This window comes from Pelodiscus sinensis, chromosome 10 (assembly GCF_049634645.1).
Source record: "Pelodiscus sinensis isolate JC-2024 chromosome 10, ASM4963464v1, whole genome shotgun sequence".
NCBI lineage: Eukaryota > Metazoa > Chordata > Testudines > Trionychidae > Pelodiscus > Pelodiscus sinensis.
The window spans coordinates 15,755,101-15,780,620 of NC_134720.1; the positions used below are offsets into that span (position 1 = coordinate 15,755,101).

General features: G+C 42.5%; 1 long non-coding RNA gene across 1 annotated transcript; it reads right to left on the reverse strand.

Annotated features, from left to right (window-relative positions):
• Positions 1-14,490: 14,490 nt before the first annotated feature.
• On the reverse strand, positions 14,491-16,208 carry LOC142830850 (uncharacterized). Its single transcript, XR_012906378.1, has 3 exons — positions 16,109-16,208; positions 14,891-14,986; positions 14,491-14,722 (listed from the first exon to the last, which is right to left on the reverse strand). It is a non-coding gene; the product is annotated as an uncharacterized LOC142830850 (long non-coding RNA).
• Between the last annotated feature and the right edge of the window lie 9,312 nt (positions 16,209-25,520).

Consider the following 25,520-nt stretch of genomic DNA (forward strand, 5'->3'; position numbering starts at 1 on the left):
TTCATTTACTTGAATCTTTTTATTTAATACAGATGCCTTTAGTGAGGATCCTCTAATTGTCTTTTGTTTGTGAGTGAGGGACTGGTTCAAGGACACCAGCTTGTTATGCTGCTTCATTTTTTTTTCCTTCAGATCTGTGTCAGATTTGGATCTGGACACATTTTCTCACTCTTCACATAATTTTCTGCCAAGACCAAATATGGGATCCTCTTTGCCATACTCATTTGAATTTATTATTATAGATTTAAATGGGGTGCTATTTAAAGTGGATTATGATTTGCCCCATGTTCATATAGAAGAAGCAGTGCTATTACTTTTTTACAATTTTTGTTTTGTATTGATTTTCATATATATATATATATATATATATATATATATATATATATATATATATATATATATAGTGGAGTTTATATGCTGCCATGAATATTTATATTTTTAATCATGCATGGATTTTGTGCAACCAACAAAGCTGTTTTGCACATTTACTGCAATAAATATGATCCTTTTTACTTACACTTTTGTCTTTGAGCTTGAATCCATCTTTGTTGTTCCTCCAATGTACCCTCACATCAGCTTTCAAAATACCAAATGGACAGCTATACTAGCAACAATCATCTAACTAACTGTAGCATTATGTGAAGAATAATCAGTGGCCTTAGGAAATGCCAGTAATCTATCAAACCATTCATGATGGAGAATCCTGCATAAATTCTCACAATCATTAATTGTACTAAAAGATGTTGCATTGATTCTGTAAAGATACTTCAACCAGGAGTACAATTTATGATTAGTAGTTTTGATCTGACTTTTTAGCTGATCATTCAATACTATTCGACTAATGCTAACCAGCACCATGATGTTGAGGACAGTTGCAGATACATATTCTGTTAAATGACACGTGGATACCAAAAAAAGCTTAAAAAATAACAAGTGGTGCTGTAGCACCTTAAAGACTAACAAAAAATATAGATAGTGTCATGAGCTTTCGTGGGCACAACCCACTTGTTCAGATGACAAATTGGTTACCAATACATAATGGTTACCAATACATAGTGTTTTCTTTTTGGTGAGCTGCAAGAACATAACAGAGCAGTAAGATTCACCTTTATGAATGCTGGACATGCAAGATATTTCATGGATCATGGAATGTGGAGATGACAGTAGTTTTGAAGGTTTCCATGTTTATGATCTACTATTGCATTACAGTATCAAGTGCTTTATCTGGTCTCATTAAAAATTACTCAAAATGATGATACTTTCAATGAGAATATATTCCACAGTGTTAATGGGTCTCCTAACCCTTGCTCTGTTAGTTTTGTGTAAACCCAGAGTAACTCCATTGACTTCAAATATTATATTATGTGCCAAGCCAATGAGTTTCTCTAGAATACACAAAACTGCTTGTAGTTCTGGACATGTTAGTACCAGAAAGATTAGGACAAATTGGATGCTATTGAGGGAGGTAAAATACATTGTTAATTGTTCAGAGAGTCTGACTTAACAAATATCTACCTTTTGTTTTAATCTTCTCTTGTGAATGATAAAGGCAAATTTGAAAATGCTACACAAATCAGATTGGTGAAACCAAGAGAGAAAAACTTATTCAAGGTAGGTCATTATAGCATAATCTGAAATAATGGAATAAAATTTAGTAGATGAAAGAGTAGGCTGAATATGAAGAATGAGGTAGTGTTGCCCTATGTATTGTACTGGGACTCAGGCCATCTGGTTTTATAGATTCCAAAGCCAGAAGGAACTATTGTGATCATCTGTCCTGAACTGTATAATACAGGGTTTAAAATTCTGCCAAAAGAATTCTTTTTGAAGTACAACATATATTTAAACAAACATCTAGCCTTGATTTAAAAATTGCCAGTGATGGAGAAGCCAGAACACACTTGGTAAATTGTTCCCATGGTTAATTACCTTCACTTTTAAAAATGTACACTTTATTGCCGGTCTGAATTTGTCTAGGTTCAACATCCCGCTATTAGTCCTTGCTATATCTTTATTGGCTAGATTGACCAGCCCATTGTCAAGTTTTAGTTTCCCATCTAGGTATTTATAGATTGAAATCAAGTCACCCCTTCATTTGATTTGAGCTCCTTGAGTCCACTATTAAGCATGTTTCTAACCTTTCAACCTTTCTCATTCTGTTTATTTATGTTGATGGCTTCAGCTGTTTGGGTGACCTTGGACATGTCATTGCTGCTCTGTTCCTCAGTTTTTCTACTAGTAAAATGGGAATAATGATACTGGCCTTCATAAAACACTAGGGCTACGTCTAGACTGGCCGCTTGAATTTCCGCAAGAACACTGGCGATCTCATATAAGATTGTCACTGTTCTTGCGGAAATGCTATGCTGCTCCCGTTCGGGCAAAAGCCCTCTTGAGCAAATGCTTTTGCGCAAGAGGGCCAGTGTAGACAACGCAGTATTGCTTTGCGCAAAAAAGTCCCAATGGCGAAAATGGTGTTTGGATTTGTCAGAATAGCAGTCAATTTTGAAATTTTTGAAATAGACTATCTTGAAATAAGGTCAAAATAAGATACACAATTTGTGTAGCTCAAATTGTGTAGCTTATTTCAAGCTAGTGCCACTGTGTAGGTGCAGCCTACAACGTCTACTGATGAAAGAAACCATGTAACAGCTACATAATAGTCTCCAAACAGTATTGTCTTTGTTTACTTACCTCAAAGTGTAAATTCAAAGTCACTCTACTGAATTCTATAGATTTGTAGGTCCAGTCTCCCTTCCCCAGTACAGAGAGATTATTGCTTTCATAGTCCACAATGTACTTTTTCTCATGTGTCCTCCAACAATCACACTTTTTAAAATGTCATTATTGATTTGCAGGCCCATGGCTAATCTGCCATCCACAAACACCCTCCGGTCTCTTTCAATGTTATTGTTTTTCCAGTGCTGCTTCTCTTTCCTAATGAATTTCTGTGTTTTGGATTATTTTCCCTTACATGCATTGGCTTACATTTTTTCCTACAGTGAATCTTATTTTATTTCCTGTACATTTTTATTCTTATGGTTTCCTCATATACTATTTTCTTCTTCAGTGTACTTCTTGACACCTCCCAGCTTAGTATTATCTGCACATTCAAGTAGTGCATTGTTTCATTCTCCCAGAACTTTAAATACAGCTGTAAATAAAATCATCTCTCACACCACCAACTTGATATTGTCATTCTGCATTACTTTATGTCTTTCAGTTACTTTTAAGGCCATCTGAAAGTGCTCAAATCCAAGTCGCTTTGAATTAATTTTTCACATCAGAATTTTTTTGAAGCACTGTATCAAACGTTTTAATGAAGTCCAGATCTATCTTCTGCATTTTCTTGTTTTAACTGCTTGGCCTTCATCTATACATCCTGATCTCTCATATCTGATTATATCTGCTTTAAGGTCTCAGGAAAGCCTGTTATAACTCTTCCTTAAAGAGTTTGGTTTAAAACAAACAAAATGAAGTTTTTCTTCACTCAGCACACAGTCAACCTCTGGAACTCTTTGCAAGAGGATGTGGTAAAGGCTGGGACTTTAACAGGGTTCAAAAAAGAGCTAGATAGATTCTTGGAGGCTAGGTCCATCATGGTTATTAGCCAGGGTGAGTAGGGATGGTGTCCCTAGCCTCCGTTTCTCTGGAGATGGGTGACAGGGGAGGGATTATGTGAGGATTACCTGTTGTGTTCCTTCTCTCTGGGACATCTGGTATTGGCCACTGTTGGCAGACAGGATACCAGTTGGATAGACCATTGGTCTGACCCAGTATGGCCGTTCTTATATTCTTATGTTCCTTGAAAAACACAGAATAAATCGAAAAGTTTAGGCATAATTATAAGATCAACAGAAAGAAACTCTAATTAGGTAATAGGCAATATGTTAAATTGACATCTTACTAAAACTGAATAAGTGAAAAGAAGCAATCAGTGGGTAAAGAAGCATTCACCTTAGCTATAATGATTGCTGGTGTGAACGCTATGATGGTGTAGACATGTTCTGTCTAAGCAATCCTCATTGTGAAACAGACCATCAGTGTATTAAAAATGTAAGTGACATGGAGAATCACAACAAATGGTCTGCTAGCACTTTATAGACTAACAAAACATGTAGCTACCAGACCATTTGTTGTTTTTTTTCTGTAACAGACTAACTCGGCTACCTCCTGAAACTGATGGAGAATCACATTAGCCATTGATCTCTCTCTCTGTATGAGCAATGGGATATTCCTTTATCTATGGAAGTATGCAAATTGCAAGTAAGCATCTTTAACAGCCTTAATATGGTGTCATAGACAGGCCCCTTGGGTTCTCCAGTCTGTCTTGCCACCAAGTTGAGCATATCTCTGACAGATGGCCCCTTACACCGAGAATCACAACAATATTCTGATCTCAAGGGACCATCACCTACTTTAGGTCAATTGTGCTTTTGGACTCACACCAAAGCCAATACTCATAACTAATTCTATAGTAAACAATAGGAAGATTTATTAAGTAGGAAAAGGGAATTAGAGTTATTTGCAAGGTTGACGCAAACAAACTGACACACTCATGAGTTACCAGCTTGGGTTTCAAAAACTAATATAGGCTTCTGTAATCAGCAAGCACTATTTCATTTTTAGGGCTAACCCAGGCTAAGTAGCTGAGGATTTCTTGCTTATGTCTAGAAACGCCTCTCCCATCCCATCTCTCTCCAGGTCCAAGCAACACAGACATGCTTAGTTCCTTTGGTTTGAGGTTTTTATCCCCATCTTTCCAGGCTCTCTGAGCTGCAAGCTCAGCTGATAGGAGAAGTACATTTGCATGACTCATCTTCAATGGAGAAAAGTAGAACAATAAGGGCACATCTACACAGAAGCGTTATGCCGGAATAACGGATGTTATTGGGAAATAATTACATGAACGTCTACACAGCAAGCCTGCTATTTCGAAATAATGGGCATCTTATTCCGGATTCTGTAACCCTCATTCTACGAGGAATAATGCCTATTCCAAAATAGCTATTTCGGAATAGAGCACGTGTAGACAGGGCAGCTTGAGTTATTTCAAAATAAGGGGCCTCCAGGAAATCCCACAGGTGCCTGGCTGGCCTCTCTGTCCATACTCATCCGAACTCTATAGCTTCTCTTCCCCCACAGCCCTTAAAGCTGCAGGCAGAAGGGAAAGGGATTGTGGCACAACCCAGGCCCTGCTCGCATCGTGCCATACAGCAAAATCCTGCTCAGCCTTCCCTGCTGCCATGGCTGAGCCCACTGCTCCAGCCAAGTCCCCCACAGCTGCCAGCACTGCCTCAGGCAGCTCCCAGGACCCTTCCCGGGGCCAAAAGAGGAGGGTACCATCCTGGTCTGGTCCGAAGATCCTGGATCTCATTGAGGTCTGAGGAGAGGAGGCAAACCACCAGGATCTCCGCACCAAATGCAGGAATGCGGACGTCTATGACCAGATGGCCAATAGCTTGGCCACCAAGAGCCACATGTACACCCAGGAGCAGGTAAACATGAAGGTAAAAGAACTCAGGCAGGCCTATGCCAAGGCCAGGGAGTGCAGGTCCCACTCTGAGGTGGCACCGCAGGCCTACCCGTATTATACGCAACTCCACCGCATCCTGGGGGGGAGGGGTTGATCAGTCCCTTCCCCGCCTCATTGTGGACTCAGGGCTGGAAACTCCCAGGGGGGCAGAGCCGATGAGGAGGAGGAGGAGCCAGACAAAGACTTCCCCAGCTCCATACCTGCCAGCCAGGTCATTGTGCTCACCCTGTAGCTGGTAACCCCTTCCCAGGATGTTTCCTGAGCATCGTTTGAAGCCAGGAAAGGCTCCTCACGTGAGTGCCATTATTTTCCCTAGACACACATTGGGGAGGGGGCAGTAGGTGGCAAAGGGCAGCTGCATGTTCCTCACTCAGCCTTCTGAGCTAGGGGATCACGCAGCAGCCTGTGCACATGGGTGCATGTGAAATGCCAGTCCGGGCGCACAGCCCCAGGAGGCAGCAATAGAGGACCCTTGTGCTCGCATCGTGCCATACAGCAAAATCCTGCTCAGCCTTCCCTGCTGCCATGGCTGAGCCCAGGTGTCTGGAGAGGCCTGCCTCAATCCTGACGCTGGCGTGAAATACCCTCCCACCACAAGCCACCCCTAGAAAGAGGCTGGGGACATGGAGACAGACAGACAGACTCACACACACACACAGAGGCGTGCCACACATGGGCATGCCTGCACAGTCGGGGCAGCATCTGCTCCCAGGCACAGTGCAGCAAGGTGGAGGAGCGTCTGACGCTCACACACACCTCCCTCCAACACTCTCCCTGTGGGATATCACCTAGAGGCGTAGTGAGGGTGTTACGCGCCCGGGGGCGAAGGCAAAATTGGAGCCCCCCCCACTGCCAAACAGTGGGGCCCTGAACCTGGGGCACAGTTGAGCCCAACCCTGGGAGTAGTGGGGGGTGCTTGTACTGCATCTTACCTGACCCCCTCCAGTTTGGGGCTGGGTCCTGCATGCACTAGCCCTCTGGCAGAGGTGGAGGAGGTTGGGATGGGGGCAGAGAGGCGGGGAGGAGGTATTTATAGTTTAATGAATTACTTATTTTACTAACTACAGACATATAAATTATAAAGTTTTGTGGTTTACATTCTGTTAAATATTTGTTTCTCTTTAATTTCTTCATATCCCATTCTCATTAGGTTCATGTCTTTTACATAAAAAATGTCAAATTCTTAAATGTGTAAATTTTATAAAACATGAGGGAAATTAATGTTATACAACCTAAATATGAATTTCATCACTATAATTCATTCAAGTATTTAAAACTACTGTTATAGCAAATGAGTAACACATTGCTTTAATGAATAAAAAGTAAAAAAGATTTTGAGCATATCAAATTTATTGTAATAGAGAGGTAGCTGTGTTAGTCTGATCTTGGTAAAACAAAAAAGAAAAAAAGTTATGTAGCACTTTAAAGACTAACAAGATACCTAATACATTTATTGTAAGCAATCTGTAATGCTTCCTGACTGCCCATTTACTTACCTAGTTAACCTAATTGTTTTTCACATGATTGCACAGCAAAAAATTACATGAGAGTTAAGAATGTGAGGGTATGTTTACACTACAGCGCTATTTCGAATTAAATTATTTTGAAATAGTTAATTTGAAATAAGCTAATTTGAAATAACGCAGCTATACACTAAAACTAATTCACAATAGCATTTTTCTAATTTGAATTAGTGTGTCCACATTGAGTGGACCCTGAATCGAAGGTAAGGCTGGCCGGAACCAGTGCCGGCAGGGCATCAGGGTTGGACTTAGTGTGTGGATATGCTGTCTCAGGTTATCCGAGATCTGTGCTTAAAGGGACCCAACCCCCCCATCCCAGACAGACAGTTCTCAGGTTTCTCTGCTTGCTCGTCTACCTCGCTGAGGGACAGCAAAGCATTTGTGTCTCGGAGTGCTCTGCTTGCCCTCACTCGGGGCACCACGGCACGCTACAACATGGAACCAGACCTGCTCCCGGGGACTCTGCTGCATCTCATGGACACGTTGCCAGCAGCCTGGCTGCACTGTCTGCTGGCTGCCATCCAGGAGGACCATTGAGAGGCTGTCAGGATCCAGGGGGCCCTGTGGAAGAGCTTCCACCCTGAGGAGCGCTAACAGTCTCCCTGGTCTGCCCCACTGGGGGCTTGTGCCTCATTCCTCCCTCTCATCCTTCCACTTACCCTTCCCTAGCCCCCCCTTCCTGGTGTCAAATAAAATGCACTTTTTACTCAAAAATACAAACTCTGTTTATTTAACAAAACTGGGGGAGATGAAACTCTGGGGAGATTGGGAATGGCGGCGGAAGAGGGGAGGCAAAAGGGTGGGAAAGGGGAGGGGGAAAACTTGGAGGAGGGAGTTGGAAGGGGGAAGCAAGGGAAGAAGGGGGAGGGGAAGCTCAGCACTCAGGGGTGGGAAGCCTCCTCCTTCCCTACCAGAGACATGGGTGCCTAGTGGGAAGGAGGGGGCAAAAGGGCTCTCCCATCCCAGACCAATCATAGTCTGGATAGCCCCACCCCTTTCTGTTTAGGCCCCGCCCCTTCCACGGTGACCAGGGCTACTTCAAAAATTTTTGAAGTGGCCCCTGGGCAAAAATTATTGCCCATCCCTTATGTAGATGGTATCATGAGCTTTTGTGGGTGGAAGTGGGTTGTGCTCACAAAAGCTCATGATACCATCTACATCAGGTATGTCAAACAGGCTTCTGGCGGGCTGCATGTGGCCCAATCGAAATTTTTTGTGGTCTGCCACTACATTTTATAAAAGAATAAAGTGCAGCCTACTGGCCACTTGGAGCATGTGGCTGAAGGCAGATCACAGCTGGCCGGGCTGCTCTGCACAGGCATCAAGTGTCTGCTCACAGCTAGCTGCTGTGCTCACACCTCCCCAGCACCTGAAGAAGAAATGTATGGCGGTGGTGACACTCGCTCTGGGACCCAGGCATTCGGTATGGCGGGGAGGGGCTGGGAGTGTCTGGGTCTGGGGGAGGGAGGAGGCATTGGGTTAGAGTGGGGCGGGTGCTCTGGGGGAGCGGAGGGGAATTGGGTTAGAACGTGGGTATGGGAGTGCCTGGCTCTGGGGGAGTGGAGGGGATATTTGTTAATGTTTTGGTTTTTATTTATTTATTTCCAAATAAAATCACAAAATGTATATTCATTTTATATCAAATATATGTCAATTTTTTGCAATTGCACGAATAATTATATGTTTATGCAAAATCTCAAACTTACAAAGTATCTGAAATTTTCAGAGAAGCCTGTTCTGTTTGATTGACCATGGTCTATACTTGTTTTTATTTCAACAAAACAGGTTATGTATCATATAAAACATTTAAAAGTACCTTAAATTTATATTTAAATTAAAAATTATTTTATGGGTAAATAACAATTTATTGTATTATATTAAAACAAGACCTGAAAAAATATTATAAAATATACCTAAAACATAATCTATAATAATAAATAATTACAGCTTTCTGATAGAAGTACATTTTCTTCGGTGTCTCTGAAAGCTATCAGTTTCCATTTATGTGGCCCTCAGTGGGCTTCAAGTTTGACATGCCTGATCTACATGTTTGTGAGTCTTTAAAATGTAACCAGACTATTATTTTTTTAAGTTTTTCCTTTTGTTATAAAGTATCTTTTATTTTTTAAATAATTATAAGTAACCCCAATGCACTCACCCCTCCCCCGATTCCCACCCCACCATCCCAATGACACCTGGCGGGAACTGCTGCAGCAGAGCTGATCCATCTGCATAGCCTTCCATATGGCCTTTTCCAATGCCAATATATCTTCTTTGAAATGAGGCAACCACATCTGTATGCAGCAGTGTCCCGAGGCTGGCGATGGCAGCTAGCGCCCCAGGGAGGCGGCTGTCAATGGCCGTGATGTCATCATGGGGCGCCAGGGCCAGCGGCGCTCTAGGCAACTGCCTAGTTCGCCTAGGCTCATGGGCCGCCCCTGTATGCAGTATTCAAGGTGTGGGTGTACCATTGTTTTATATAGAGGCATTAAGATATTTTCTGTCTTATTCTCTATCCCTTTTTTAATGACTCCAAACATTCTATTTGCTTTTTTTTGACTGCTGCTGCACACTGAGTGGATGTTTTCAGAGAACTATCCACAATCACTCCAAGATCCCGCTCTTGATTAGTTGTAGCTAAATTAGTCCCCATCATATTGTACATATAGTTGGGATTATTTTTTCCAATGTGCATTACTTTACAGTTATCAACATTAAATTTCATTTGCCATTTTGTTGCCCAATCACCTATTTTGGTGAGATCTTTTGGAAGCTTTTTGCAGTCTGCTTTGGTCTTAACTATTTTGAGCAGTTTGGTATCATCTGCAAATGTTGCCACCTCACTGTTTACCCCTTTCTCCAGTTCATTTATAAATAAGTTGAACAGGATGGGTCCCACCCTTGAGTCCCATCCATGATGGGACACACCCTTGGGGGACCCCATTAGTTACCTCTTTCCATTCAGAAAACTTACCATTTATTCCTACCCTTTGTTTCCTGTCTTTTAACCAGTTCTCAATCCATGAAAGGACCTTCCCTCTTATCCCATGATAAGTTACTTTGTTTAAGAGCTTTTAGTGAGGGACCTTGTCAAAGGCTTTCTGGAAATCTAAGTATACTATATCCATTAGATCCCCCTTGTCCACATTTGTTCATCCTCTCAAAGAATTCTAGGAGATTAGTAAGGCATGATTTCCCTTTACAAAAAACATATTGAATTTCCCCCAACAAATTATTTTCATCCATGTGTCTGACAATTTTATTCTTTACTATAGTTTCAACTAATTTGCCTGGTACTGACATTGGACTTACCAGTCTGTAATTGACAAGAACACCTCTAGAGCCCTTTTTAAATATTGGCATCACTTTAGCGAGCTTCCAGGCATTAGGTACGGAAGCTGATTTAAAGGATAGGTTACAAACCACAGTTAATAGTTCTGCAATTTCATGCTCGAGTTCTTTCAGAACTCTTGGGTGAATGCCATCTGATCCCAGTGACTTGTTACTGTTACGTTCATCAGTTTGTTCCAAAACCTCCTCTAATGACACCCCAGTCTGGGACAGTTCCTCAGATTTGTCACCTAAAAAGAATGGCTCAAGTTTGGGAATCTCCTCAATATCCTCAGCTATGAAGACTGAAGCAAAGAATTCAGGAGTCTGTTTTGTTTTTCATACTCCCAAAGTTTCACTTGATTTAAAAACTACTTGCTTACAAAATGAGACATAAAATACGAAAGTGTCACGGGTCACTGTTATTGAAAAATAGCATGCTCTCTCATTTTACCATATAATTATAAAATAATTGAAAATATAAAATTGGAATATTTATCTTGAACATACAATTTATAATATATAGGCAGTATAAACAAGTTGTGTCTGGAATGAAGTTTTAGTTTGTCCTAACTTTGCTAATACTTTTTATGTAGCCTGCTTGTAAAACTAATTAAATATCTAGATGAGATGCTGCATCCCCTGAAGAATTCTGCATACTCACTGGTTGAGAACAACTATCTTAACTCAAACACTTCCAGATCCAGGGGCAACTGCTGGGGAGAGACATAAGGGGGTCATTGGCCACATGACTCCTCCCTGTGCCTCATTCCTGTGCCACGTGACCATTCCCCATGTTCCCATTAGTCTCTGCAATGTGCAGGGCCTGAGGCTGTTCAACCAACCGTCCATAGGATGCGACAGCTCTGCTGACTGGCTGCTGGTCCCTTGCTCCTTCCCCCCAGCATGGGAGGAAGCATGTGACTTGTGTTTCCTCCCCCATGCGTCGCCCGTCTGGCTCTGTTGCCTTTTATCACCCTTAACTCTTCTTCAGACCCGGTCTTCCTTTAAAAAAAAAAAAAAAGGAAGTATCCCTGTGCACGCCAATATAGTTCAGAGATACAAAGGAATTACACGTACAGGGTATGTCTAGACTACAGGCTTTTGTCAACAGAGGCTTTGTCAACAGATAGGGTATGTCTATGCTACATGGCTCCGTCAATGGAGCCATGTAGATGAGCTTTGTAGACATGGGAAAATGAAGTGGCGATTATTTAAATCGCCACTTCATTTACATCAAAATGGCTACGGCGCTATGCCGATCAGCTGTTTGTCGGCTCAGCAAGGTAGTCTGGACACTCAGCAGTTGACATCAAAAGCCTTTGTTGACCTTCCCGTTATGCCTGATCAGCACGGCACGGCAGCCGTTTTGATGTAAATGAAGCGTCGATTATTTAAATTGCCGCTTCATTTTCCTATGTCTACAAAGCTCATCTACATGGCTTCGTTGACGGAGCCGTGTAGTGTAGACATACCCATACTGTCGACAAAGCTTCTGTCGACAAAGAGCGTCTAGATTACATCCAGTTCTGCCGACAAAGCAAGTTGCTTTGTCGACATGAGAGTGTAGACGCAAAAGACAGTGTAGATGCAATAACGCCTTCTGTCAACAGAACTCTGTCAACAAAAGGCGTTATTCCTCGTAGAATGAGGTTTACCGCCATCGACAAAACTGCCAAGTTCTGTCGACGTTATGTCGACAGAACTCGGCGGTAGTGTAGACGCAGGTATAGTTTTGTCGACAAAAGTCCACTTTTGTCGACAGAACCCTGTAGTCTACACACACCCACAGTGTCCACAACCCCAGCCTTAATATATCTGGGGTGCTTTCCCAGCTGCCTGCCTTTTGCCAGGATACTAGTCACAAGGCTAGTCCCCTGGGCTTTCCTTCTCCCCATATTCAGAGGCTCGCAAGAAACTCCACCTTTACTGTTCTTCAGCCCCTTGGCTTCCTCCAGTTCTGGTTCTCTCCCAGTTCTCTACCCCTTATACCAGGTAGTATAAAATTGTAAAGATCCATAGATCCCTTGCATCCCCATAGCGTTCTTCCTGAATAAAAAAGTGAAAATATTTTGGGATTTGCATTACAAGAACCTTTCTTCCTTTTAAAGAGTGGAATGTGCTTCCCACTCTTTTACTGTTTCAGTTATAGTAATCAACATTTTTTATTTGTTTTTTTTTTTCAGATTATTAGCACTAGTTCTTATGGACAAAATATATTAATTTTAAAAAAAATCAAAATTTAAGTGTCTACAGGAAAGGACAAGTTGACAGTTGGCTGAACCAGTGTCTGAGGCTTTGGATGCTATTCAGCATAAATCTTGTAACCAATTCTCAGCAAAAGTGGCAAACAACTTTTAATGAAATACAGATTGTTCACTTTGCAATCATCTTTAATTTTTTGTTATCCTTTATCTTGGATGATCTGAATTGTAATGTTGGGCCTGATGCACTAGTGCGTTGCTCCAGTTTTATTCCGGGTAACTCCATTGAGCTCAGTGGAGTTACATTGATGTAAAATGAAGTAATGGATTTGGTGAATTAGTCCCACAATATAATAAAAGAAGTCACATTTTCCACCCAGCCTGTGCTGGCATAAATTCCCATAGCAATCATCTATCATTAAATTGTTTTAGCTATGCACAGTCTCCATGTTGTTTTACTATAGACATATTAAAATAGATTAGGTTTGATATCTTGCTTATTTTATATATAAAAGAAGAAAATGCTAACTCAGGAATGGATCTGATCTAGTCCAGACACAGGTAAATCTCCATTGAGAAACTATGTGTATTGATCCTGAATTAGGACTGTAACATCAGGCCCAGTATGACGACTTAGCAATTCAGTAAGAGAGTCAGTACTAAAAATAAATGCTGCAGCTTATGTTATTTCAGGCACATAAATAACACAAATAGTAAATGAAAAAATATGGAAAAAAATCAGCCACCATTTTTATTCACTTTGACAAAGCAGTGAGGTTCATAAACTGAACTTCATGATCACAATTATTCAAAAAATGAAATAATATCTTAATAATTAAGTAATTTAGTTAGGTTCTGATGCAAAGTCCATTGAGGTCGATGGGAGCTTTTCCACTGACTTCACTCTGCTTTGGATAAGACTTTTAATAATTAATTTTTTCCCCACTGATATCAAAAGTGCACAGATGATATTTTAGTATCAAGGGGAAAATATTTTTATTGAATGCCTTTGTCTAAGTTCCTAGGCTGCATTATCCAGGGCTCACATGGTAAATATTTAAAAAAGAACTCTTCCTTTCTTCCAGCTTCTCACCCAACTGACTCATTTACATTAGCAAGAAGCCCTGAATTTCCCCTTCCTATCCAGTTCCTTCTCTCTTCTGATTGATTAAGCTGTTTGTTTTTTCATGACATGTCATTATGTCACGAGTTTTAAGAGATCAGCTTATGCTTTCTTCTTCATGTTAACTGTTTAATACATTGTAGTTCTGAATAATTTATTGTTAAAGTGCCTTCTTACCTTTTCCCTTTTGGAGCTGTTGCAAATGCTGCATACTGAATGCATATGCCAGAAAGAATTTTAATTTCTAATAATGTTTGCACTCCATGGTGGGAAAGTAATGAAAAAAAAAGATTACATTTATAGCAAATCTCATGTGTCATTCATAGAGTTCAAATTTTAAGGCCAAAAGGAACCATTAGATCATCTAGTCTGACCGCCATTAATTTTCAGCCAGTTAGCTCTTTCTGACATTTAAAGTCTGAGGTTGAGGTTGAGATTTTAATTGCAGTCTAAGAGATTTATACCACATCCTCTATTACAATCAGGAGAAGGCAAGTGTCTAGGAGCCAGGGGGCCAAAAGGCACACTGAGCCCCTGGGCAAAGTGGAAGGAGGCTGGCTCCATGCCACTGGAAGGGGCGGGTCTTCGGGCAGAAGGGGCGGGGCAGGAGCAACCAGCACTCAACTCCGGCTGGAGTGTACTGTGTGTCATTCCTGCTGCAATTTCCAGGGCCCAAGGCTCTGGCTGATACTGCACCTGTGGTTGCAGCAGCAGCTAGGAGCTGTGGTCCCTTTTGAATTGTTGGGCCCAGGGCAATTGCCCATTTTGCGCTCCCTCCCCTCCCGCCATTGTGGGAGACTGAATTATTGATAAATTACATTAACTTCATGCCCAACTTTGAGACATACAAATAGCCCCATCACAGTAAATCCTCTTTTACAGAATCTAAGGCCAGAAGTGCCATTATAATGCATATTTTAATCAAAATACCATGTTGTACAGAGGCCTTTGAGAAATCCTAGTATAGTATATCAGCACTTATCAACTTCAAGTCCTTTGTAAACTTCTGGAAAAAAAAAAGAACAAATTAGTTTGACAAGACCTACCTTCCACGAGACCATGCTGACTGGCATTAATTACATTATTATTATATCGCATTAGCCTCTAATTCTTTGTTGGTCAAGTCCTGATATAACAGTTTTGTTATTTTACCAGGGATGGGCATGCGACTAACCAATTGATAATTCCCTGGATAATCCCTTTTACTCTGAATTTTGGAACTACAGTGGCAGTCCTCCAATCTTCTGGAATTTCCCCAGTTTTCCAAGATCTGTGAAAAAATTAACATTAGTGATTCCTTCACTATCAACATACTCAGTGCCCCACACGTTCCCTGGCAACTGGGACCTATGTTCAATGACACAGCAATGACTCCTGTCACCCCATTTCAATATCAATCTGGAAATTTTGGAGCACCATCATTAAAATGGGAGGTGAGGTTTGATTTAAATATGGAAATCAATAACAGTCAATATAGTAACCCACAGGAAGCTTTATAGTCAATTCCATTTCTTTTACATCAGGGGTGGAAAGTAATTGGCCTGTGGGCCACATTCAGTTCACCAGTGTTAGCCCCTGGTGAGCCACCAGATGCTTTATTTATCTATGTATCTGCAGGTACTGCCACTTGCAGCTCCCATTGGCCGCAGTTCACCATTCCCAGCAACTGGGAGCTGCAGGAAGTGATGTGGCCTGGTCCACACCACTTCCCATAGATACAAGTTGCTGAGAACAGTGAGCCAGAGCCCATGGGAGCGGCAAGCAACTATACCTGCAAACATGCAAGTAAATAGAGCGTCCAGCAGTCTGTCGAGGCTATGCCTGGTAAACCATATCCAGCCCATGGGCTATTATTTTCCACTGTCCACCCCTGTTTTACACTAATCTACATTTATAGTATTCAGCGTGCTACAACTTTTATATTGACAGTGCATAACTACACTGCAAAAGTTGCGAAGAAGATGCTGGAAGATTTAGGAACTTTGGTTTATGACAGCCAAGATTTCACAAGAGGCAGTTTGGAACCATGCAGTAAGCAGATAAGTTGTGTGACAAAGTCTGGGCTAAGCCCTGTGGATCCTGCATTTCCTGGCAGGTTTTAGTGTGCCTCAGAGGCTCGCAGTGTTCCTAGTACTGCCATGAAGGCGAGGGTACTCCACTACCAGAGCCTTTTTTCATCATTGGCCAGTCCAGTGTCTTTCTTTTTCCCCACCCTAATGGCCCTTCCAGCCAGAGGGGAGGGTTGGGGGGAACCCAGTCCCACTCACTTGCTCCAGGTTCCAGCCCAGGGCCCTATGGGTGGGGGCAGCCCCAAGCAGGCCATGTATCTTGGCCCTTGCCCCCTGAGCAGCAGCCCCTCTCCAGGCCACTTCCCCAACCCTTCCAGCAGTACCTCCTCCCTGATGCCGTAGAGCAAACCGTGATGTCAGCTGTCTCGGGTGTGTTCCTTTGCACTGGGCTGCTCTCTTCTCCTTCACTTTCTCCTCTAGTCCATCCCTTTTCTCCTTCCCCCTTAGCCTTGCCTGGGAAGTGTTTTTATCATTTGCACATCCTCCTTAAGTGGCTGCAGGTGTTCCAATTAGCCTTCCCTTCAGGCTGATGCCAGATAGGCTTCAGGTGTGGCTGGCTGGGCTACAGTCTAACAGCCTATTCAGGGAACATAAAACCACATACCCAGCTCCCTGCATATCTGCCTTCCAGGAGGCCTCAGTTGCTCCCTGCTCTCAGGCTGCCACAGTTGAGTATTTCTCAAAAATTGGTCAGAGGTGGAATAGTTAAGAATACTGCTATTTAGACTGTCATCTTTAGGCTTAAGAATTAACATCCCAATGAGCTATAGAGTAATATTCATTTCTCAGGCCATGTCTCCACTTGCTGGAGGATCGACGCTCTGGCGATCGATTATCTGGGCTTCAATTTAGCGGGTCTACTAAAGACTCGCTAAATCGAATACTGAGGGCATCTTCATCAGTGCTAGTACTCCTCACTATTGCAAGGAGTAAGGGATATCGATGAGAGGGTTTCTCCCATTGAACTCCCACTGTGGGGCCACCCCAGAAAATCATTGCAAGGTACATTAGACTTCAACTAAGCATATCACATAGCTGGACTTGCATATCTTGCTTTGATTTTCTCTGCCAGAGTAGACCTTGCCTCAGAACTATTGTTTCAAGTGGATTGCAGCCACCATTGCAAGAATTTACATTGAATTCACATTTATGCATTTAAAAAGGGAACACATTGTTTTTCCGTACAGTATCAGAGGGGTAGCCTTTTTAGTCTGAATCTGCAAAAGCGGTGAGGAGTCCTGTGACACCTTATAGACTAACTGAAGTGTTGGAGCATAAGCTTTCGTGGGCAAAGACCCACTTCGTCAGATGCATGATACGTGACATGCCTTTAAAATGTCACTGTCATGCAGCTGACTAACGTTATCTTTCCTCTCCTATCTTCCTCTCTCCTATCACTCCATCCACCCACCTCACATTTTCTCTCCTTTCTTCTCACCCACCTATTTTCATTCAGAGTGACCAAATGGCCCAATTTTATAGGGACAGTCCCAGTATTGGGGAGCTTTTAATTATCTGGGTGACTATTACTTCCTACCCCCATCCCAATGTTTCTCATGTACTATCTCTCCCTAGCTTCCATGCTGTCCTCAGTGTTATCCCAAAATTCACTGGAGACCACCCCAGGGTAACACTCATAGGCTGTGTCTACACTGGCATGAATTTCCGGAACTGCTTAAAACGGAATACTATTCCATTTTCAGTTTTTCCAGAAAAGGAGTGTCTACATTGGCAGGCTGCTTTTCCGGAAAAGTCCTTTTTCTGGAAAAGCGTCTGTGGCCAATGTAGACGCGATTTTCTAGAAAAGAGCCCCAATCGCCATTTTTGCGATCGGGGCTTTTTTCCGGAAAAGACTACTGGGCTGTCTACACTGGCCCTTTTCTGGAACAGTGTTCCAGAATAAGGACTTATGCCTGAGCGGGAGCAGAATAGTTTTTCCAGAATAGCGGCTGATTTTGTACAGTAAAGCGTCATTGCTTTTCCGGAAATTCAAGGGCTAGTGTAGACAGCTCGCAGCTTATTCCAGAAAAGCGGCTGATTTTCCGGAATAAGTGGCCCAGTGTAGACACAGCCATAGGGTATGTCTACACTACCACCCTAGTTCAAACTAGGGTGGTAATGTAGGCAACCGGAGTTGCAAATGAAGCCCGGGATTTGAATTTCCCAGGCTTCATTTGCATAAAGCCGGGCGCCGCCATTTTTAAATGTCCGCTAGTGCGGACTCCATGCTGCGCAGTTACACGCGGCACAGACTAGGTAGTTCGGAATAGGAAGCCTAGTGAAATGAGGAAGCCTAGTGAAACTCCCGTGAAACGGGGAGTAACGGTAGTTCGGACTACGAAGCTAGTCCAAACTACCTAGTCCGTGCCGCGTGTAGCCGCGCGGCACGGAGTCCGCACTAGCGGACATTTAAAAATGGCGGCGCCCGGCTTTATGCAAATGAAGCCCAGGAAATTCAAATCCCGGGCTTCATTTGCAACTCCGGTTGCCTACATTACCACCCTAGTTCAAACTAGGGTGGTAGTGTAGACATACCCATATAGATTTATTACTCAGGGCTAGTGTTATCCACTTTTGAAGCTATTTCAAGTTCACTGGCAGAGGGATTATAGGCAGCTTGCACTCATTTGCCACCAGGCCAGGAAGACTTGCTGCTGAGGGAAAGGACCTGTAACTGGGTTGCACTGTTTTAAGCCACATACAACACCAAGAGCTAATATGACACTAAGCATTATTTTGCCTGTGCATTTTTATTAGTAGTTCCCTGAGGCAAGGGACCCTGTGTTTGTCTTACAGCTGGTCTGCTCAATTTTTGTACTTATTTAACTAAAACTGTAGAAAAAAACTATTTAGTTCCATTGGTATAACTCTCTAAAATGGATGCAGTTATCTTTTTTACTACATTTTTTATGTAGTCTGTCTGTGAGTCTGTTTCTTCAAGAACTCCTCATTAACACTAAAATCTAAGACCACTGAATTTGATAGGCAGCTTCCTCTTATCCTAACTTAAAGCAAGACCAGGGTTTGGTTGTGCCAGGGTAATAGGATGTGTGTCATATTTGATTGTTTCTCCATACAATGGAAAGGGAGGGGTCTGGCAGGAAGGAGTTATACTGCAGAATAACCACAGGAGACATCAAGGGCCAGAGATGGGGTCTGTCTACACTGCCACCCTAGTTCGAACTAGGGTGGCTAATGTAGGCATTTGAAGTTGCAAATGAAGCCTGGGATTTAAATATCCCGGGCTTCATTTGCATCTTGCCAAGCGCCACCATTTTTAAATCCCCGTTAGTGCGGACTCCGTGCCCGTGGCTACGCGCGGCACAGAGTAGGTAGTTCAAATTAGGCTCTCGTGGAACGAGGTATACCGGTTGTTCGAATTAGAGAGCCTAATTCGAACTACCTACTCCGTGCCACGTGTAGCCGTGGGCACGGAATCCACACTAACGGGGATTTAAAAATGGCAGCACCTGGCAAGATGCAAATGAAGCCCGGGATATTTAAATACCGGGCTTCATTTGCAACTTCGAATGCCTACATTAGCCACCCTAGTTCGAACTAGGGTGGCAGTGTAGACATACCCATGGGGACTAGAACAACTCTAACCCCACTGGGGCAGCAAGGGGCAGGTGTGGAGACAGGGACAGCTATCTACTATATATTTCAGAGAGTTTGTTTGCATGTTTGTCTGTCCCCCAGTCAGGGGATACGCACCCTCCCCTCTCCCTCCTCTCTCCCCCCCCCCCCCCCCCCAGCTGTGCTCACTGCAAATGCAGCAGCCATAGACAGGCACTTCTTACTTGGCCCCAAGCTGCTGTGGTGAGAGAGGGCTGGGGTTATCTTCTATACCTGGGGCAGCCTGCACAGTGAACCCTCATCCCCAACCCCACCCCAGAACAATTATTTAAAATAAGTAAAACTAAAATTAATTGAGTTAAGGACCCGAGCAACGCCTAGTAAATCTTCTTGTACTAACATACATCCATGTCAGAATAGCTTTTACTGAAATAAGCTCTACTGATTTAAACACTTTGGATCAGTATGCATGAATCCACATGGTTGAGGGCTGCATTGATCTAATTACGTTATTTCAAACAATTTAGTTTAAAAGGTACAAAATGTGAGTGTAGACAAGCTCTTTGTTTTGTATGGCACCATGGATGCAGGCAGAAATCAAATAATAATAATGAATCAGTGTGGCTTACTGCAGTGTTTCTCAAACCGTTTTTTTTTTATAAAGTACTCCTTTATATATATATATATAAGTACCCCCAGTACCTACAGTTTTCAGACAGATAAATTTTTTTCTAGCATTGCAACATATTTGTTTAAACAACTTAATCATAGCTGGGCGGGCGATGACATTTTTGGGTGTAAAAAGTACAAAAATAATAAAGTGCTGTAAAACTTAAAACAAAAATTCAGTGTTCTACAAATTTCAGTTGTGTTGACGTACCCCCCCAGACTTCTTTCAAGTACCCCTGAGGGTACTCATACCGCTGGTTGAGAAACACTGGCTTAGTGGATAGAGGACTGAATTGAGCCTTAGGAGACCTGGGGTCTAATTCCTGGCTCTGCCACTGGCTTCCTGTGTGAGTTTGAACAAGTCATGTCACCTGTCAGTGCCTCAGTTTCCCTCTCTGTAAAACAGGGATAAAGTTATTGACATCCTTCATAATGCATTCTGGAGATCTACTGGTAAGAGCTAGGAATCACTGTAACACCCCTTTTAAAATTTGGATGCTAGAATTTTTGGCATTTAAGTGTCCAGTTTGCCACTGACTTAGGCATCATTCTTCAGGAGCTAAAAGTGGGACTCACTCAAGTTAATGGCAAAGTTCTAATCGACTCTGATGGTGCCGGATCAGAATCTCAGTGCTCTTAGTATAGGCACCATCAAAGTCTTTACTCCCTAGATGTCTCTGCTACATGTGCATGTTCTATCTGTAATCACTGTGAGTAGCTTGTGCTGCACTATGGGCAAGTTGTTTATAAGGCCCTGCATAAATGTCAGTTATTATCATCATCACTTCCCGTCATTAGCAGTGTTGAACTAAGACAGGAATTATATTTGAGGTGAAATATTGGCCCTACTGAAGTCAATGGGAATCTTGCCATTGACTTTGGTGCAGCCAGGATTTCACCCAAGATATTTATAGAGTTATTTCTTAAAACAGCTCTTTAAAGCATGTTTTGTCCAGTCATATCAGAATATTATGTACACATGTTCAAACAATTTTTGTCCAAAAGGGAGAAAATATGGAAGGGTTCAGGAGTTTTTCACTCATACTATCATATCTAGTCAGGCATTACCATTACAATTGTTCTGTTTTGAGCTGAAATGACAGTTTGTGGTTTTTGAAAATTTCACGTCCACCCAACAAAAACCCCAGTGTGTTAAAAAATAACAGATTTAAAAATACCTCTAAAAGGATTGAGCATTGAGTGCTTGATCTAAAGCGAACTAAAAATTGTGGGGTCTTTCTTTTCACTGTCATAGACTTCGGATCAGCCTCTGAGAACCTGTTTCATACAGTAGAAGTTCATACATTTTTGTGTTCTAGAAATGTCTGCACAGAGAGCCCCCTGCCCTAAGTTTGAGCTGGCTGTGTTTCTCTTTGTAATTCTTCATTTTTGAGATTGGAGGCAGGCACAGGATTTACCCCACCTCCAAAAGATTAGGACGTGTGTGCTCTTTTAAAGGCATCATGGGACCTGCCAAAGGCAAATGTTGACTGCCATGCCGGGTCCCTACAGTCCAGGAACTGTACAGCTCCTTACACCAGACATGCTGTCAGCCTGTCCTGTGTCATTGTGTCTGTTTCTGGATTGCCCTAAGGGAAAACTGTTCAAATTTCTTTTGACACCATCTGTTCTCCACAAGGGCTGATTCCCTTCTGTTTCCACACATAACAGCGAGCAGGGGGGCTTTTAAAAAAAATTCACAGAAAAATTACAGGGAGGTTAGTTAACTGAGTCCTGTATCTGAATGACTTTATTTTGGGCTATGTCTAGACTGCAGAACAGTTTCCCAAAAAGGGGACGTGTTCTTTCGGCATCCCTATATTCCTCTTGGTAAGAGGAATAAGGGATGTTCTGAAAGAGGACTTTTTTAGATGGGCCAAATTTCAGAAAAGCCTTTTTCAGAAAAAAAGTGGAAAAAGATACGCAAATTGCGGTTCGCACTTTGTGTATCTTTTTCCAACTTTTCCCGGCAGACTAGACATAGCCTTTAACACATTTTTATTGAGCACAAAAAGTGAAAGACGGTCAACCATGAAGACTCAGCCCCTGTCCAGCCAAAAGAGAAGAGGGGTCACAGGTTTGAGCTAGCTATACCCTAACCTGGAGGGATGTGAAATCACAGAGCATTCATGCACTGCACCCACCCCATCCTTAGCCTTCTCTGAGACGGAGAACAAGAGCACCAGTAAGTATCAGTAACGATGCTAATGTGGAAATCTCACCACTAAGATGCCACCTGTGCCTTTAAGCAATCAGCAGATGGTGATAATTTTGAGGATATGTTTTCACAGCACAGTGCATCTGAGCAGTAGGCAAATAGGACTGAGCACTTGCTTAGCCTAGCCCAGACAGAAGCATCCCCACATGAAAACCCAGCAGCATTACTGTGTTGTCATGATTTCTGCACTCATGTATGTCTGGGGGTGTATCACATCATTTTTTGTGATGACACCCTGGGATATTTCTACCCAGCAAACCCCTCTTCCTCTGCACTGGGTTTCAGAGCCCAAGCATCTACACAGGCTATTTGTAGTTCCACAGCAGCAAAAGCCCACATCATTTGACCCCGGCTCTGTTGCTTGTGCTAAGTAGATGTACCCAGAGATTCTTTCCCAGTCAGTTGTGGGAACTTGTCTGTGCTTTGGGCAGGAACTGTGGAAATGGCATTGGAGGAATAACAGCATCTGCATGGTTTCACCTGCATCTTACTGTGAAGAGGACAGGGTCCAGGCTAGCGTTCCCTGTAAGCTGCGTGCCCACAGCTAAGATTTGTGTTTCTATTGGCGGTGCATATTTGCACAGGCCTTGGTGCACATAATTTATTCCACACATGGATGGAAAAGATTTGAGGGAATTTTGGTGCAGTCCAAGTTAAACCAGAACTCATGTTCTAATCCACAAACCCTCCACCAGGTAAGCTAGCTCAGGCTTACAGCCTCTCCAAATCTGCCTCAGAAATATTTCTGTGTGCACAGTAGGGAGGCTTGGGCTAAAAGTCAGGTAAAGGCCTGGGTTAACTATGCAACAGAGACAGACTCTCCATCACTACCACCTGGGCCTGGACCAAACTACTGCTCCTAATAATAATAATGCCATCATGCTGTGATATGGTGCTTTTCCATCAGTAGAGGATAATGGCTTGACATAAACTTTATTAATCCCCTGAATGCTATTCCAGAAATATCACAGACTACCAGGAGAAGCTATATAAACCATATATTGTGGATATATTCTCCAGTGACTGGTCTTAAAATATTATTATTATAGTAATGAAAAAGGCCCCAGCTGAGATAATAGGCTATGGTGCTAGGCACTGTACAAACATAATGACTACGTCTAGACTGGCATGATTTTGCAGAAATACTTTTAACGGAAAAGTTTTTCCGTTAAAAGTATTTCCGCAAAAGAGCGTCTAGATTGGCAAGGATGCTTTTGCTCAAAAAGTGCTTTTGCACAAAAGCATCCGTGCCAATCTAGATGCGCTTTTGCGCAAGAAAGCTCCGATGGCCATTTTAGCCATTGGGCTTTCTTGCGCAAAAAATTAAGGTGCCTGTCTACACTGGCCCTCTTGCGCAAGTATTCTTGCACAAGAGGGCTTATCCCTGAGCGGGAGCATGAATGTATTTGCGCAAGAAGCACTGATTTTGTACATTACGCAAGTTTTTGCGCAAAAACTTGCCAGTCTAGATGCACCCAATAAGAGACAATTTCTGCCCTGAAGAGCTGTAACAGAAAGACACAACAGGCAGGAGTGGAAACAGAGGCTCAGGAAGGTGAAATGACATGCCCAGGTTCACACAGATGCTCAGTGTCAGAACTGTGACAAGAACACATAGCTCCTGACTCCAAGTCCACTGGGCATTTCACCAGACCATGCAGCTTCATGTAAAACATAACTATTAACAAAATACTGCTTCATTCCTTTGTCACGTTCTCACCCAATTTTCAGGAGTCCAGTAACATCTAACTCAGGACTGCCCATTTGGTCTTTACAGTTCACAAAATAAATCAAAAGTCTCTCACCTACCTAAATGCAAAGTGTACTCAGTCTTTGACTAGACCTGGCTTCCTATGCTTTTGGCTTTACCCAGAACTGCCATTTGATAAAAGCAGCCAAACCTTTTTATCTGGTTTGCTGGTCTCTGGTTGGTCTCTCTGTCTTCTCCCAGCCCTTCTAACAGCTGGAGGACCAAATGTCACTAGTTCCATCAGCAATTGACCCTGGGAGGCCTTTCTAGGTAACTTTTGGAGGTCCAAACTTACCGCCTTTCTCCTTAAAAGGACACTTCCTAGAGCTAAGGCCACATCTATACTTTCCATGCCGGAGATTGATTTTCTGGCATTCGATATATTGGGTCTACTTAAGATCCACTAAATCGAATGCTGAGGGCAGCTCTGGCTGGTACTGGTATTCCTGGCAATCATAAGGACTAAGGAAAGCCAATGGATGTGTTTGCTCCCATTGGCCTCCCTCTGTGAAAACAGTGCCAAGATAAGCCATCTCTATTTACATATTTTACATAGCTGGAGTTGCATACCTTAAACCTTCCAGGTCTAGTGTAGACCTGGCCTAAGATGTACCAAGGCAAGTAGTTTTCTGGCAGGGGGCAGTGAATGCCTGGTGCACCTTTCACACTCTTACAGCAGTGTATGATTTTTCAATGGAAGTTACTAATTTACCCTTTTTTAACCCTTTAAAAACAAGACATGTTCAGCAAGAATAACAATGCACATCTGATTCTGTTAGACAAGCCTAGCAATTCTGACATAGCTAACAGACTCCTAACATTATAAGCTGCAGAACATTGTCAGAATAAATGTCAGGACAGCTTTTCAACCTTCCCCAACCAAGAAGGACTATAATTCTGGACAGAGAAGGGCATCTGATGAGAGATGCAGCATACATTCCTTATGTACTTTGCTATAACAGCCTACTAAATTTCACATCTGAAATGAAGAACAGGATCTTATTTCTAATAGCTTGATTTGATATTAAATACACCAATACAAAGTAAATTAACATTTGGAATGACTTTCTTATGGGAGTGAAAACTAAAGTTTCTAAGGTTACAAAGAAAAATTCTCCAAGAATTAGCAAAAGATGTAGCTCCAGCAGAATCCGGAAGAGTCTCCTATACCCCATACTTAAATAATATATTACTTTCCTTTTTTAGAATATTTAGTTCCTGAGTTTTATAAACATCCTCCCACATAGCACCTGGCTTTTTGGGGGTACAAATAACTGCAAAGGCATGTTAGGTAATTATGCCATGAATGACATCAAGTTGTGTCCACAACTATCTGGCCCTCAGAAATGTCTTCGAAGTCACTGGAGTTACTCACACAGATGTAAACCTAGCATATAGAATCTGGCCATGTTCTCATAGGTTTTTTTAACTTGCAGAACTGCAGGAAAACAGTGGGAGGCCAGCTTGAAGTACCATTCAGAGTTAAAAAAAACAATGAGTAGTCCTGTGGCCTTAGAGACTA